Raw genomic sequence first — 15,335 nt, forward strand, 5'->3', positions numbered from 1 at the left:
GGTAGAAGTGACTGTTAAACGAAAATGTGTTGTGGGTTAAGTTTCTCAAGAGGTATTCTTTTTCTTAAAATATTGCCCAAGTTTTAGAGGTAGAAATGAAACCTTCTCATGTCAGAACACCCTATACCTTACCTGTTGCCAAAATAAAAATATTGTTGAGCAGCCAAGAGCGTCTTAAAAGCATTATATATGTAGATGGGTGTGCAATCTACATACATTTTGACCCCAGGGTCCCGAGCGCAGCAGCTTTTATATTTTATACTTTATATTAATATTTTCATATTTTCATATTTTAATAATATTTTATATTATTTAATTCTCCTTTTAAATTATACTTATTCCATAAAGTGCGGATTATATATATTTCATCTTAAAAGCATTACATTGCAGCATTATAGTGTTTCCACCACATTTCAATGTTTTCAAATTCCAACATGTCACTCTTACCCCAGGATCTTGGCTGTGTGAGGCCCTCAGAATTCTGCACATTTTCTTCTTCTTATAATAATATTCATGCAGATGCAGTTATTGGGGTTATCAGTTTACAGTATGTATACAGTATAGCTGAGGATAAATTATAATACCCATAGTGCAACCTTCCAGGCCACCTATGGCACTAGATGGTATCTGCCTTGCTACTTGTCCAGGACAGTGGCCAGAAAAGGGATCTATGTAGCACTTTCTAAGGGTGGTATGAGATGGCATTTTTACCATTTCCTTTGACTCCCAGCCATCTGCTACTACCTTCCCGACAGGTGTAATCACCATATCAAACACAGAAAAAGTGCTGGTGTAAAAGCAAGTGGGAGATGGCATTCTAAGTATTACCTCTGATGCCATTTCAGAAAAGAGCAGGCGCAGAGAACGATCAGATGGGTTAAGACCACATCACAGGAGACATTTCCCTATGATAAGATAAAGTGATAATATAATTTGAGGCAGAAACTTCAGAAACCAGTTTGATCAACCACCTACCCAGTTATGCTATGATCTGACCCTTCTGCTTCTATATACAGTCAGTAGATTGCACTGGTCAGAATCCCCAAAATGGGTAATAATTCATGCCTGTATCTGGAGAACTATGAGGTGAGTGATTTTCACTCAACCTCATAGTTCCAGCCGCCGCATGACAATTAAACTTTCACATGTGGGCTCAATAGACCGGGAAGTGAGCGAACACATACCATCGCTCGCTCACTTCTCGATCATCTCTCTGCAGAGAGACGTGACTCACTCACGGCTCCCTGCAGGGATCCCCACTGCTCCAATCCTCCAGCGCTGACTGGCGGAACAGACGGGGGAGGGAGCGGGTACAGCTGGCTCTGCCTCTAGATAGACAGAGCCAGCTGTCACTCACGCAGCTGGGTGGATCTCAACAGTAATGTTGGGATCCGTCCTGGCTGCGGCGGTCTCAGCATTCCGCGAGCTGTAGCTCGCGATATACTGAGCTTTGGGTCACAGGAGGAGGTTAGTATATGTCCTCCCGTGAACATTAGGAGAACTATTGGGAATTCCATGTTATTTTCAAACAAAACCAACTTGCCAAAGCCACCATTTGAAATGTATACATTGGTAAACAAACTAAGCTGCATAGCTCCCAAGTGTGGGAGGGACTGTCCCTGTTTTGGAACAAAATCCTCTGTCCCTCTTTCTTCCCCAGTTGTCCCTCTTTTTGGCCTGAAGTGTAGAGCTATATAAAAAAGTTAATTGCTTAAAAGAACATGTTTTACTGCACTAAACCTTTTATCTAACCTCTAAGTTATTCTATTAGTATAAAAAAAATGTCAAAAGAAAGTAAAAGTAGTGATGGAGAACATTTTGGGTGAAAGCAATCATTTTTTGCACATTGATCCTCATGTTCTGTGTTAGGCGTTATACGGGAGCGTCCATTGCCTACAAACTTCATGCTATAATGCCTCCCTCTTTCCCATCTCACGAAGTGGGATGGAAGCTGTAAAGGGATAAAAGATAACTCAAACTTTCTGAACCTACATGTCATTATTATCTGCAGACTTGAAGTAATTAGCCAGTACTATCAATAGCCAGTCATTGATTTGCTGTTGATGTGTAAGAGATGAACACATAGGCTTTGTTTGAGTTTCCACGCACTAATTTAAATATAACTTTGCCTACCAACACCTCAGGGTCTTTTCTAATTTTATCGGCATGAATTGTCCACATTAGTGACAGTTTTATTTTAAGCACAGGTGTACACTCAACACATTTAATTACTATTAAAACAAACCATAAATAATAATGAGTTCAGCCAGCAGTTCTATCTGGATTATTATTTTACTGCTTCCTACAAAAGATTTTCAAACTGCGTCTGACTTGTTTGTCACATCCACTAAGTACAGTTCATGTCAGCACAATCTCTATCTTATAACTCAGCTCTGTAATTAATTTTTCCAGGAATAATAATTTCCAGTGCAGCTGCTGAAATGAAACCCAAGGGAGCAATGCTTTATCATTTCCCATGAAAGGAAAACTTTCTTTGTAAGTTTTTTTTTTCATTTAAAAGCAAAAATATACTTCTGTATGATAATTAAGAGAAGCATAATTATCATCTGAAATTTTATGTAGTTTAACGTTACAGCTAATTGAACACAGCTATGCATTTCAACATTTATCTATATGAATATAAAACAAAACACAAAAAGGTTTTACAGAAGTGTTAAAGGACAATTCCACCAAGATAAGATTGGTGAAGCACGTTAAGTGTATTGTATGAATTAACCCATCCATCCTGGGCCCATCCTACTGATTGGATTATTTAAAGCTTTTTTTAATCCCCTTGCAAAGTGAACAGCCTATTTGTCTTTAGTAAGTCAACCCCAAAGGGCCATAGGTGTAGCCTATATGCATTCATTATTTTATAGAAATAGTGGAGAAAAAATGAGTTTAAAAACATATAAACTTTTAGAAATAAAGCAAAACTGACTAAAAACCAATGTGGTTCCCTACAGATAAGGCTAAGAGCATTATGCAAAGTGCAGCAACCCATAGCAACTACTCTACTTTGATAGAATTTAATAAAACAGCAATCCAATTAGAGTTTTTATTTCTTGTGAAAGGTAGATCCCTGTGAATAATTGTCCTGTGTATGTCTAAAAAGGGGTGTCCCCTTCTTATGCAGGTTTTTTAGGCTTTGAATCCTCCTGACTTCACTATTTAATGAGCATTGCGCCATTGACCTAGAGCAAGTATGAAGCCAGCGAAATCTGAAAGGTCTATGCTTTTTCCAGGTCATCGATTTACTAAATAGTGAAGGCAAAATAAGGAGACAGTCCTTGAATTCACCTCTACAAAACAAGCTAGCAAAATCCCATATTTCGCTTTGAAGTACTGTATAACTTTTTTCAGATAGATTAGGTGAAAACCCTGTACGTTTTTTTTTTTTTTTGCTCTATGTCATACCTCCCAACATTCTGGGTTGGGAAAGAGGGACACCTTCCAGCACAATGTATTTAGACAATGGACACACCCCTGACATGACCCTAGATATGCGGACCATTAAGACTTTATATGCCAAAAATGATTGATTAAACCCAGAATAGTTTTTTCATAGATGTACATACCCTGTTTCCCCAAAAATAAGACCTACCCCGAAAATAAGACCTAGTTGTTGTGACGGACCGCCTGGTACCCTGACTGGGTACCTCCGTCAGAAAACAGCTTCCTTTCCGCTGGAACCCGAATCCCAGTGTCCTCAGCCCAAACCTACCTAATTATTGGACAGAACCAATATCTTAGGACAGAACGCTTAACCACTCAATCATTAGACAACACCAATGTTGAGGTGGAAACCAAGATCTGCTTTATTGAAGGAAGCACACAGAGTTTATACCTGACAGGATCAGATTAGAGTTCAGTGTGTCCCCTCCCCCAGACAGCTAGGTGCCGCATTAGAAGTCTTTTAAGCCCAGACACTCTGTGGGATGAATGTCCTTAATCAGAGAGGAGCTTAATCCCATCATTGTAAACAATGGTCACTCCAGCCAGCCTGCTACCTATAATGAACACAGTGATGTGTGTGTCTGTAATGTCGGGGGAGACATGCAGTATATCCACTCCACATGTATCCTAGTAGAATGGTTCCATGTAACCCCAAGAGGTCCGAGGGGTGACTCCATAGTTCTGGGTCCATAGTCCGTAGGAAGGAAACTAGCCCTCAGGCTTCTCCAGCAGCCCTAGTGATGGTTTAGTCCATCACAGTTGTGACTATTCCCAGGGTCGGTGGTGGCATAAGGGGGAACTTGAAGAGCCGCGGGAGAGGCAGGAGAATCAGCGGTGCCGACGAAGCCAGCTTTAGAGGAAGCGAGGCGGCACCGGAGGGAGCAGAGCCGCATAAGCTGATGCCTCCTCTATAGCGCCGGCTCCTGTCACAGGCCGAGTGATACCAAATGCACTCCGCCTGTGAGGAATCGATAGTGAAAGTGAGCTTTGCTCATTCTGGCCAGCAATTGGTTAGCAAATTGCTCTTGGAAAGGTACGGTTCCCCTGATTAACATATTTTTTTTCATGAATACATGTAGACTTTTCTACATGAATAAGTGTGGATTGTTGTACATACAAAAATAAGACCTACCCCGAAAATAAGACCTAGTGTGTTTTTTTTAGCCCAAAAAATATAAGACAGTCTTATTTTCGGGGAAACATGGTAGATGTTTAATTTCATAGATGTCCTTCAGACCAGAAAGAGGGACAACTAAGGAGGAAAGAGGGACAGAGGGATTTTATTCCAAATCAGGGACAGTCTATCCAATTGAGGAAGTAGAGAAGTGTCATTATTAGAAGAAACCCCCTATATTCCTGTTCTGATGCCAACTCAATATTTTGGATTTTACGTCACTTTCATTCCTAGTGACAATGGCCCCCAGCATACATAGAAAGAGTAAATCTTCCCAGCAGTGTACAGACCGCAATAAAAAAAATGGGCACAAGTTCTAAGCCTTCACCATTTTACCAAAAGCGAGAAGAAAAAAAGAAGTTTGGGTTGAGATACACTTGAAAGAAGGCATGTCTCTTATCTCAAACATGCAATGGGTCTTATCTAAACAGAATTTCTCAGAAAAATATGAATCATCTATTTAGCTGAGACCTATGGCCCATAGTAAATGTTAAACCCTAGATGCAGTATATATTTATAGGCCAGAAATTATATATTTGGCCAGAAATTGCACACTATTTCCCAGCCACATATCACTACGTCGCATCCAGATATCTCAAGGATATGGATGTCTGTCAGGCTGCAGTTTGAATATGAATTTATGAAGTAAGAAAATAATAACCACAGGAAAGGGCTGAGAACATTGAGATAAGCGTTACAAAACACTTCATGAATATTCCAGTGTGTATTGGATTGCTTATTTGATTTATTTTGTTTATTTTATTTTTTATTTCATTGTAGGATACAGTTCTGTGAATTATGTTGGAACTATAAAAATGCAGAATGATACTAAGAATTTGAAGTTGTTTAAATAGAATTGACAGCTTGGGAGAATACATTTCATGTTGATAAGTTGTATTGAGTGAACCTCAGCAAGAGATGAGGATTAAAAACTGGCATGCCTTCCGGCAAACTTGTGCTTTGTTCCTACAGGGGAAATTAAGTGTTCCGTTGCAGTGTGCTTTAATGCACGCATGGTAACACATGTTGCGTCATCAAGGGTGTGGAAATCTTTAAAAAACTACTTGCCCAAGGGACTAAACCAGGGGCCCAAATCTACTTGTCCCTCATGACAATCTACTTGTCCTGATGCAAAAAATTAAAAATAATAACCAAAATGGGAATTACCGCAGCCGTTGAGACTGGCGAGGGCTGCCAGCAGAATTGCCTTCCAGCCAAGATTGTGTTTGGCCAGGGCACCTGTCCATTTGCACGCCATGCAGATCGTGCCTATGTGCCATCGTCCGATCTATGGCTAGTGCATCAAAAGTCTCATGAATGAAGCATCGTGCCATGGGGAGCCCCCCATCCTCATACACCCCCACATTTTTTATCCTCAGTTTGCCAGACCATTCATCTTGGCACAGTGAAAGTAGTTAGCTCTTAGCAAACCTGTGCTAGTCACATGTCTTGATTGACTGACACTTCGAGTGGTATCTTTGAACCCCAGTAAAAAGACTTACCATAGCCAACTGCTGACATCCCCCCAGATAGAGCTTGGCAGGACCTGTCAGTAGAGGGGGCCTTCAGAAAACCCAGAAACCCTACCAAGGATGGCAGATGTTGGGCGGGGGGTGCAGTGACTGCCACACAACTAGCACATGATATACAACACTCACCACCTCTGGTAAGAGCTGACCCCAGGCACATTGTGCGGGTGGCACCTGTTGGTTCCCTCGCTCCTTGCTGCCATGGCCCCGGGAGGAGCCCTGCCAGCCCCTGGAGCTGCCATCACATGCTCACTGAAGTCCAGGAAGATCTTGAGTGACTAAACCCAGGTAGATCGCATTCTCTGCCAAGGGAACCCCGCACACCATCTGGTACTGAGACCTGGGGAGAGAGAGGGGAGACAGACAGAGGAGGAGAGAGAGACAGAGAGGGAAGGGGAAGGGAGGGGGAGAGAAAAAAAATCCTACCCCACTCATAGAACTGCATGTCCTGGGCATTGGGCCATAGGAATCGCGCATCCCTGCATCATACATTATGAATGGGCTGCCAATGTACCGTATTTTTCCGTCTATAGGACGCCCCTATGTATAAGACGCCCCCAACTTTTCTTACCCAAAATTCCGAAATTAATATTTTAAATGGAATAATGCATCACACTTACCTCAATCACGTTATGCTCCGACATTACAGCTCCGGCACTGGCTACACGCTCTCCCGAGCGTCGGCTGACGTCAGGTACAAAAGATTTATGATCGGATTACAGAGACAAGATAAAAGTTTTCCTCCAATCATAAATCTTTTGTACCTGACGTCAGCCGGCGCTCGGGAGAGCGGGTTACAGAGCCACTCTCCCCAGCAACAGCTGACGTCAGGTACAAAAGATTTATGATTGGAGGAAAACTTATCTTGTCTCTGCAATCCGAAGTTTCACTCGTGAGGCTACGGTAGTTTCCAGTGGTATCGGCACTTTCGGGAGTTTCGCAACCGCGGTTCTCCTCTCGGGCCCCGTGTATAAGATGCCCCTCTATTTTTAGGTAAACATTTTAATGAAAAAGTAGCGTCTTATACACGGAAAAATACCGTACCACAACAGATGAAAAATTCTACATGACTTTGTTTAGGCAACACAGAGCACCACACCAGACATATATGAGTTGTTGTCCTTTCCAGTGCATTGTGTTCTACTGTACAATGCATTGGGGTGCCATTCACAATGAATGGCACTCCAATGGCACCACAACACACCGCAAATAGAGCAGGTGCATTGCCATGTTTTGCGGAAATGCCAGTAACCGCCCATCTGGAAAGGCCCTTATGCTGGAGTACTCTGGAACTCTAGAAGCTGTGTCATGCCAGGCAGAGGAGAAATCGCTAGCTACCAATATTGCCTGTGGTCTCCCTGCAGCTGAACGTTCCCCATTACTAACATACCATGCTTTGTTCTGCACTGTCTCTGTACGGAGGCAGCCATCTTGGTAAAGGCAGAGTTTTGTTAGACCCTCCAGCAAGGAAAAGAGTGAGCAGTACAGTATTGAAATCACCAAATCTCACCCAAAATCTAGCAGTTGGGGGCAGTCAGGGGCATTAGTGCCTAAGTTCTCACACTGCAGATTTATAACTATGAGACTAAAGGCACTTAGACACACTTGCACACCAGGCAATTTTCATAAGGAATTCCAGAAAAACTCACCCACTAACTCTATTTGTCCCTTGGAAAAGATGAAAAATACCTACAGTAGAACTCCTGAGAATGGAAAAGATGTGACTCAATTCCTTTCTTCACATGTGACATGGCTGGTGATTGGACAGTTGGACACCCAGTGCTGCCACAAGGGAGCAGGGAGAGAGTCCTCAGCCCTGTGGCCCTGTCCAAATCACAGACAAGGTAGCAGTTAAATGAACCTGTTGCTTTGCATTGCATGTGCAAGAAAACACATTATAAAAGGAATAATGACATAAGTCAACTAAAAGTTAGAATGGATATTACTTCAATGGGCCTTAATTTCCAAGTGGCTATATTCAATTGTACTGTCACAAATCATTCAATTTAATGTCACAGTGGCTCATCGCTTAATACAGAGTCGCTTTGTCTATATACCAGACACCCCCCCCCCGGTGTGCATATGAATCTTTCTCCAAATTGTTCATCTCTACCTCCCTGTCTTTCCTTTCTCCCTGTAAAGCCACTCTCTCCATTTTTTCACTTCACTTGATTTAGGAGTGATGAGTTAGAGCTCAAGTTTTGTAGTAGAGAGTCCAGTCTTTTGCTGCAATATTCACTTTAAATTTACAGATTTTCCCCTCAGTACCTTTTTCTGCCACTAGATGTCCACAGCCTGATGGCCAGTATCATTCAACACACGTCCTATGAGCCCAGGTCATCCTGGACCTGTCCCAGCTTGTGATTGGACAGAGAAAGGAGAAGCACTACAGTGATGAGCTCACCTCTTTTTCCCTCTGCTCTCTCTTCCTATCAGCATATTCCTTGTCAGCACATAAACGGATTGGCTCTTTCGGCTGCTTCTTTCAGCCCTATATTTAATTATTACAGAGTTACAATAACATATGTCCTATGTATGCCCAGAGTTCAGCTTTAAAGTGACATTAAAGTATATTTTTCCCCTCCCCCAATGTTAGTGTAAGCACTTACCTTAAATGATACCTCTTAATCCGATCTTCTCCTTCTTTCCTGTAGTTTTTAGCTGTCCCTCCAGCGCTGCTGCGGGTCTCCGATCCAGTGCTGACTCCTCTGTGCTTGCTGGCACTTCCTTTCTCACGGTGTCTGCATGCGGGTGCATGCTGTCCATAGACTTACCTTGTGTCTCTCCTCGTCTCCCGGCTGAAAATCTGAACTATGCATGCGCCCACCCCAAGATCCTTTGCGGCCGTCCGAGATTTTTCAGATTTTCGGACAGGAGTGCGCAGCGAATACACAGATAAGTAGTAACCTCTTTTAAAAATTAAAAAAAAAAAAAGTTTTTGCATACATCTACTGCTTGCTAGCAGTAAATATATGCAAAAAAAAAAAACCGGAGCGTTTAATAAACCTTTAACATTTTCCTAGAAAATAGAAAAAATCCAGAAAAAATAGAAAAATATTCATGCAGATACGATAACATACAAAGGTGACAGTGACAATACAAAATGGGTTTTGATGTCCCAAAAGCTCCTCAAAGATTTATACTCATCATATATTACATAAAAAAACAATAAAGTCAATTCTTTGATAAATGGTTTATATGTCATAGTATTTCCATTAACGTTTTAATTTGAAGCATATGAAAAAGCATAACCGTTGACATATGGAAAAAGCGCCTTATGCCTGGCTTCAGACACAGCTAATGTAAGAGGAAATTAATTTTACTTGTGACATGTCACAGAGATTTACAATAGGAATCTTCCTCCATTGAATGCTCTTTGATTAAGTCAGCGGTAAAAAATCATTAACAGTCAGTGGGTCATCAAGTACATACAGATCAGGTCATCTGCTCTCCGGAAGGTGTCAACTTTCTTGTGATAATTTTGTCAGTGTTGAATAACTGTTTATTTTCCAAGGCACACAGGTTTATTGAATGGTGATTTTTCATTCTAAAACACTAAACCATGAAAATAATTATTTCCTTTTCCAAAAAAAATAATATTGCATTGCATATCATTGCAATCTTAGGTTTAAAGCTGAAATTCAGGCACAAATATTTTCAATTCACTATGTGTTCATAAAATGTAGTGAAAGCAGCAGTGATATCACTGTATTGCATGAAGCATATGCAGAGACCAGAGCTGAGGGAGGGACCCAGCAGGCTCCACCCACTAGAGGAAATACAAAAGATCTAGAGGACTCTAGAGGAAATACAAAAACAACCCAAATAAAACAATACACAAGACTCTTGTATTTAGACAAATCGTACTTATTAAGGTCAGCTTTAGACCTGTAAATAAAATAAACAGAGAGAAGTGCAATGGAGTTCCCAAACCCTTTTGTAATGATTTTTCCTCACTTATTGCTATTACTATTACTATTGCATCTTTAGGACAGGAAGTGTAGGGAAATCTCATCAATGTAACATGGAGAGCAAAAAAATAAACTGACAGGGCTGGCAGGGGTGTTTAACCATCCCCTACTTTATCCACAACCAAAAGATAAAAATAGGTAATTTTGCCAGCTGTGTATAAACATATATATCATGATTGATGTAAGTGAATAAGTGAATTTGTAATTGGATTAAATGGTGGCTTTTCTGCCAGAAGCTCAGCTTTAACACTGAATTATCAATACTGGATGTTATTATATTGGGATGTCTTTTTGCAGCGTAAACTCCAACAATGAACTTTTTTTATTTGCTCCATTTTGGTCTGTTAAATATACCATAAAACGTGTTTAGTTATATTTGTTTGATAAGTGCAAAACCTCTGTTGATCCTGCTGGAAATGTTGTGAGCTGATAACTTCCTGTATACTCTGCCTCATCCCACTGTTATCAGTTGGAATTGTTCCCAGTTGCCACTCAGGACTACAGAACGCCTCTCTCCTATGTTATGAGGGAGAGGAGAGAGGCAGTTTTTCTATAGATACAGTACAGTGAGAAAGCGGTGTCATTCTAGGACAGGAAGTGTGTTATTCGAAGGATCATCAGTTGAATATAAAGGGAAAAAGCCTAAAAAAACAATGCAGCCACTACATCTAAAATGGCCATACATCATACATTGTTCGATTTTCTAATAGTGATGTCAAAATGCCAAAAAAAGAAAATCAAAGGAGCAGGATGAACATTTTTTTATCGAGCAAATTAAATTCTAAGAATAATTATGGATTGTTTCCAGCAACATTCATTAAGCTGGAATCGAATCAGAATCGAATGTTCTGATGAGAATTTTTATATGAACGTCCATAAGAAAATCTACCAGTGTATGGCCAGTTTAAAGGAGAATTATGGGGTGAGTGAAAAACACTCATCCCCATAATTCAAGCCGACCTAAAGATCAGGGAGTCAGCTAACACATTCTGCCGATTGCTGACTTCCTGATCCTCTCCCTGCAGAGAGCAGTGACTGTCAGTTGCTACTCCCCACAGGGATTCCCCCCTCCACTCTCCAATCCTCCAGTGCTGTCTGGAGGAACAGACAGGAGATTGGGTGTGCACAGCTGGCTCTGCTTCTAGAGAGACAGAACCAGATGTCAACCAGCCAGCGGGGTGGATCTCGACAATACTGTCAGGATCCGTCCAGGCTGCAGTGCGGCCCTGCACTCTCAGCATATAGTGGGCAATAGCTTTTGGCTCACCGGAGGACATTAGTATATGTCCTCCTGTGACCCTAAAGAGAACAATGGCCAAAAAAGGTTAGGCCATAGTTCTCTTTTAAGGACTGATAAGCTGAAATATTTTAAATTTTTGTTCTAGGGTTGAGGTATGATTTAAGCTTTATAGGTGAAGCTTTGTTTGATAACAACAGGCTGAGAATTAAAGTATTCATAATAAAAACATTGTTTCTATAGTCTTGGATGGCATATTTGTAATTCTACTGTTACTACATCACATGCATTCAATTTTTCATGCATAGATTTTATAATTTCTTGTACCTTCATTACATTCCCAAATTTCTAAAAAAAACATCACATATGTGACTAGGTAAGCATCGACCCCTGCTGGGTTTGATTAGGGCAGATCAATTGTAGGACCAGTTGTAGGATTACATTTAGGATCAGTTGTAGGATCAAATGTAGGATCAAATGTAGCATGAACTATAGGATCAAATATAGGATCAGTTGTAGGACCAAATGCAAATGAAGGATCAAATGTAGGATCAAATGTAGGATCAGTTGTAGGATCAAATGTAGCATTAACTATAGGATCAAATGTAGGATCAATTGTAGGATCCACTATAGGATTAAATGTAGGATCAATTGTAGGATCCACTATAGGATTAAATGTAGGATCAGTTGTAGGATCAATTGTAAGATCAAATGTAGGATAAAATGTAGGATCAAGTTTGGTCATAAAAGTAAAGATAAAAAGGAATTAACCTGAGCTGAACAATCTACATTTAGCAAATGACGTTTCCACAATGCATGCAGAATAAATCCCTTTACAAAAAAGTAATAAATCTAATTAATTAAAAATCGACCATTAAATTCCCATCATGTTTTTTTGTGTGACAGGTATTCAAGCAGCAAGAACCAGTGTTTTGGACTTCCAACTACTCGAAACTGAATGCTTTTTTTTTTTTTTTTTTGCTATAACTAAAGATGTCACACAATAAAAATAAACCTTTTGCAGTCCTGTACAGAAGACATGAACTTTCCCTCCAGGTCCTTCATTAACTGCTGGCATGTCAAATGTCAAAGCACAAAATATCATTTTTAAGATCTGCAATGCTCTTTTTGTATATTTTTTAAAGGGATAATTACTTGGAACATTAGGGGAACTTGTGCATATCAACATTTCTTTTTCCTAAATGCATCTACTAAATTTTGTTAATTAGAAATTTATAACGACTGCCTATGTACAAGATCTCATTTGTCTGTTGTTCTTTTCTGTCTCTTGATCACTAAGTGCTTCATGGAATGAATATGCAACTCAAAGAATGCTTTTCTGATCTATTTACGCTATTGATTATTAATTTATGCATGATTACAACATATTGCTGTAAAAGTGCTAATTGCTAAGAAGGAAAAAAAATGGATAAAATGATATTTCTAAAAAAAAATATATATATAGAAGTCTATTGATTTACTGGTTACATTTGTGCTGTTCTCTTACTGCATATGACAAACATGAGTAAGTAATATATCTAAGTTAAAGTATATCCAAAGGCAAAACATTCCAAAAAAACTTTGTGTGCGCATGTATGTGTGTGTGTCTGACTGCAAATATGTCATTTTCTTTCCTAGAAACACAACAGGAAGTAAGAAAAAATCTCTCCAAAGTTAAGCTGGGCATACATTGTACAAATTGCGACCAGTTCTTGATGAACTGGACAAAATTCATTCAATGAGTGGCCCTGTTCCCACCATTCTGTCCGACATCTTTTGATTAGAAAATCAAAGGAGCTGGATGAGAAATGTTCAGATAGTGATGGAAGCCAGTCAGTGTATGGCCATCTTAAGTGGAAATCACCTCTCAGACAGATGTCACCAGAACATGTACTGTCATAGGAAAAACTTGTTTTTGTCCCAGTGGCAACTGTAAACTTTTGTATTTCGCTGTACTTTCTATCCTGGGCCCCAGGATAAATATTTAACCTAAAGAGTATTAAAAGACTATATGGACCAAAGTGGTTAAATTCTGTTTATATGTACCATCATCCCAATAATTAGCTACAATACCAAATATGAAATATAGGGACTTTAACGGTACCAAATACTCTATCACACATATGTCAGTTTATTTATTACAGGTATTTATAAAGCACCAACAATTAACATGGAGCTTTACATACTACACATTCACATCAGTCCCTGCCCTCAAGGAGCTTACAACCTGAGGTCCCTATCTCACATAGACAATAGCTAATTAACCTTCCAGCATGTCTTTGGAGAGTGGGAGGAAACCGGAGTACCTGGAGGAAACCCACGCAAGCACAGGGAGAACATGCAAACTCCTTGCAGATAGGGTCTTGACCGGGATACAAACAGGGAACCCCAGTGCTGCAAGGCAAAAGTGCTTATCACTAAGCCACTGTGCTGCCCACCAAGCCATGTTGCTTTCTTCAACACAATGTTGCAATCTGAGTTTAATAACCATTTCAATGTATTACATAGAAAACAGAAGGTATGTAAAGTACCAAACTGAACATAGGAAACAGATTATATTCTTAATATGTACTAAATTGTATAGGACCACTTCCTCCTAGGTCACAGTCACCATGGTATGAACATGCCAATAAATCAAGACATATTCACATTATTTCATCTTTGGTGTTGCTCCAGGACCAATAGAGAGGATGAACTTCCCCAGCAAAGATATAAAAAGCTATAAAAACCCAACAAAGGTTCTTACTCTTTCCTAATCTACCAGAAACAAAAGAGAAAAGGTTTGGCTTTTACCCCTACATATACTGCATACTGATCTAAGTAGATATGGACTTAAGAAGAGGCATGAGAGAAAACGAAAGGACTTATACCTCATACACAGATAGTCAGAGGAGAGAGGTCAGTGAGTACTTACAAATTTCAAACCCTCACCAATTATTGGACAGGCAACAGTGTATAACGCGGTGTATGCTGAATAGTGTAGTACACACAATCGCATAGGTGACTATGCAAGACCATATCAAAAGGAATGTGGTATTTAGTTCACATGCCGTACCTAAGTCTGTGTGTCCAAAAGCCATGGTGGCATTTGATGCCCTGCTGCATATGGTATCAGGTAAAAAGAGGCCTTAAATTAAACCTGTGGCCAGGCTATGGACATTGTTTATATATTCTTAAAGGAGTTGCAAAGTCCCAGCATATATTATCCTGTTATCACATCAGCATTGTAATAGGAATACATACTAGAGTTGTTTTTGATAATGCAATCAAAGCTTACTTGGAAAAATCCCTTTTATGTAGTGATTGCTGACTTCCATCTGCCCATCACTTTCACCAATTTCTGTGGATTCCCAGTGTGCTTTGCATCTCCTTCCCTGCTGCTTGATGTGATGCAATCTTGATATCTCAAGACTACATATCCCACCATGCATTGCTTCCAGCAAACAATGATAATGTTACATTATTCAGAGGTTGAGCTGTAGTTCAGAAGGCAGGCTTGGTGACAGTTATGACACAAGGAAGTGCATATTCACAGAGCTGAGTGAAATTGTGCCAGTGCATTGAGGAAGTACATCCTATGGGCATCTAGCAAAAGTACATTTACAAACTTCTAGATGGATATGGTTATCAGGAGTGGGATATAATGTATGAAAATTCAATATAGAAATACATATTTATTTGTAGGTTTTGACCATAGATACACTTTAACAAGCAGTAAATGAGCTTTAAAAACACTGACCTTTTAGCTGCAGGCACAGTAACAGGTTGGCTACAAAGAAGGCACTATAAGGTGACTAAACATACATACTCTGCACTTCCCCACAGCTCCAAAGCAATACCTGGAACTCCCGCATCTGGTGGAACAATGGACATGCCTTATAATGCCCAAGTGGGCAATCATCCTGATAAGTAGTGAGGTGATTGTGCTTAGCCCTGTTCAACACACAACTTTCAGTAGGTTGATACTT

The sequence above is a fragment of the Nanorana parkeri genome, unplaced genomic scaffold (assembly GCF_000935625.1).
Source record: "Nanorana parkeri isolate BGI_ZX_2015 unplaced genomic scaffold, ASM93562v1 scaffold63, whole genome shotgun sequence".
In the NCBI taxonomy this organism is placed as follows: Eukaryota; Metazoa; Chordata; class Amphibia; order Anura; family Dicroglossidae; genus Nanorana; species Nanorana parkeri.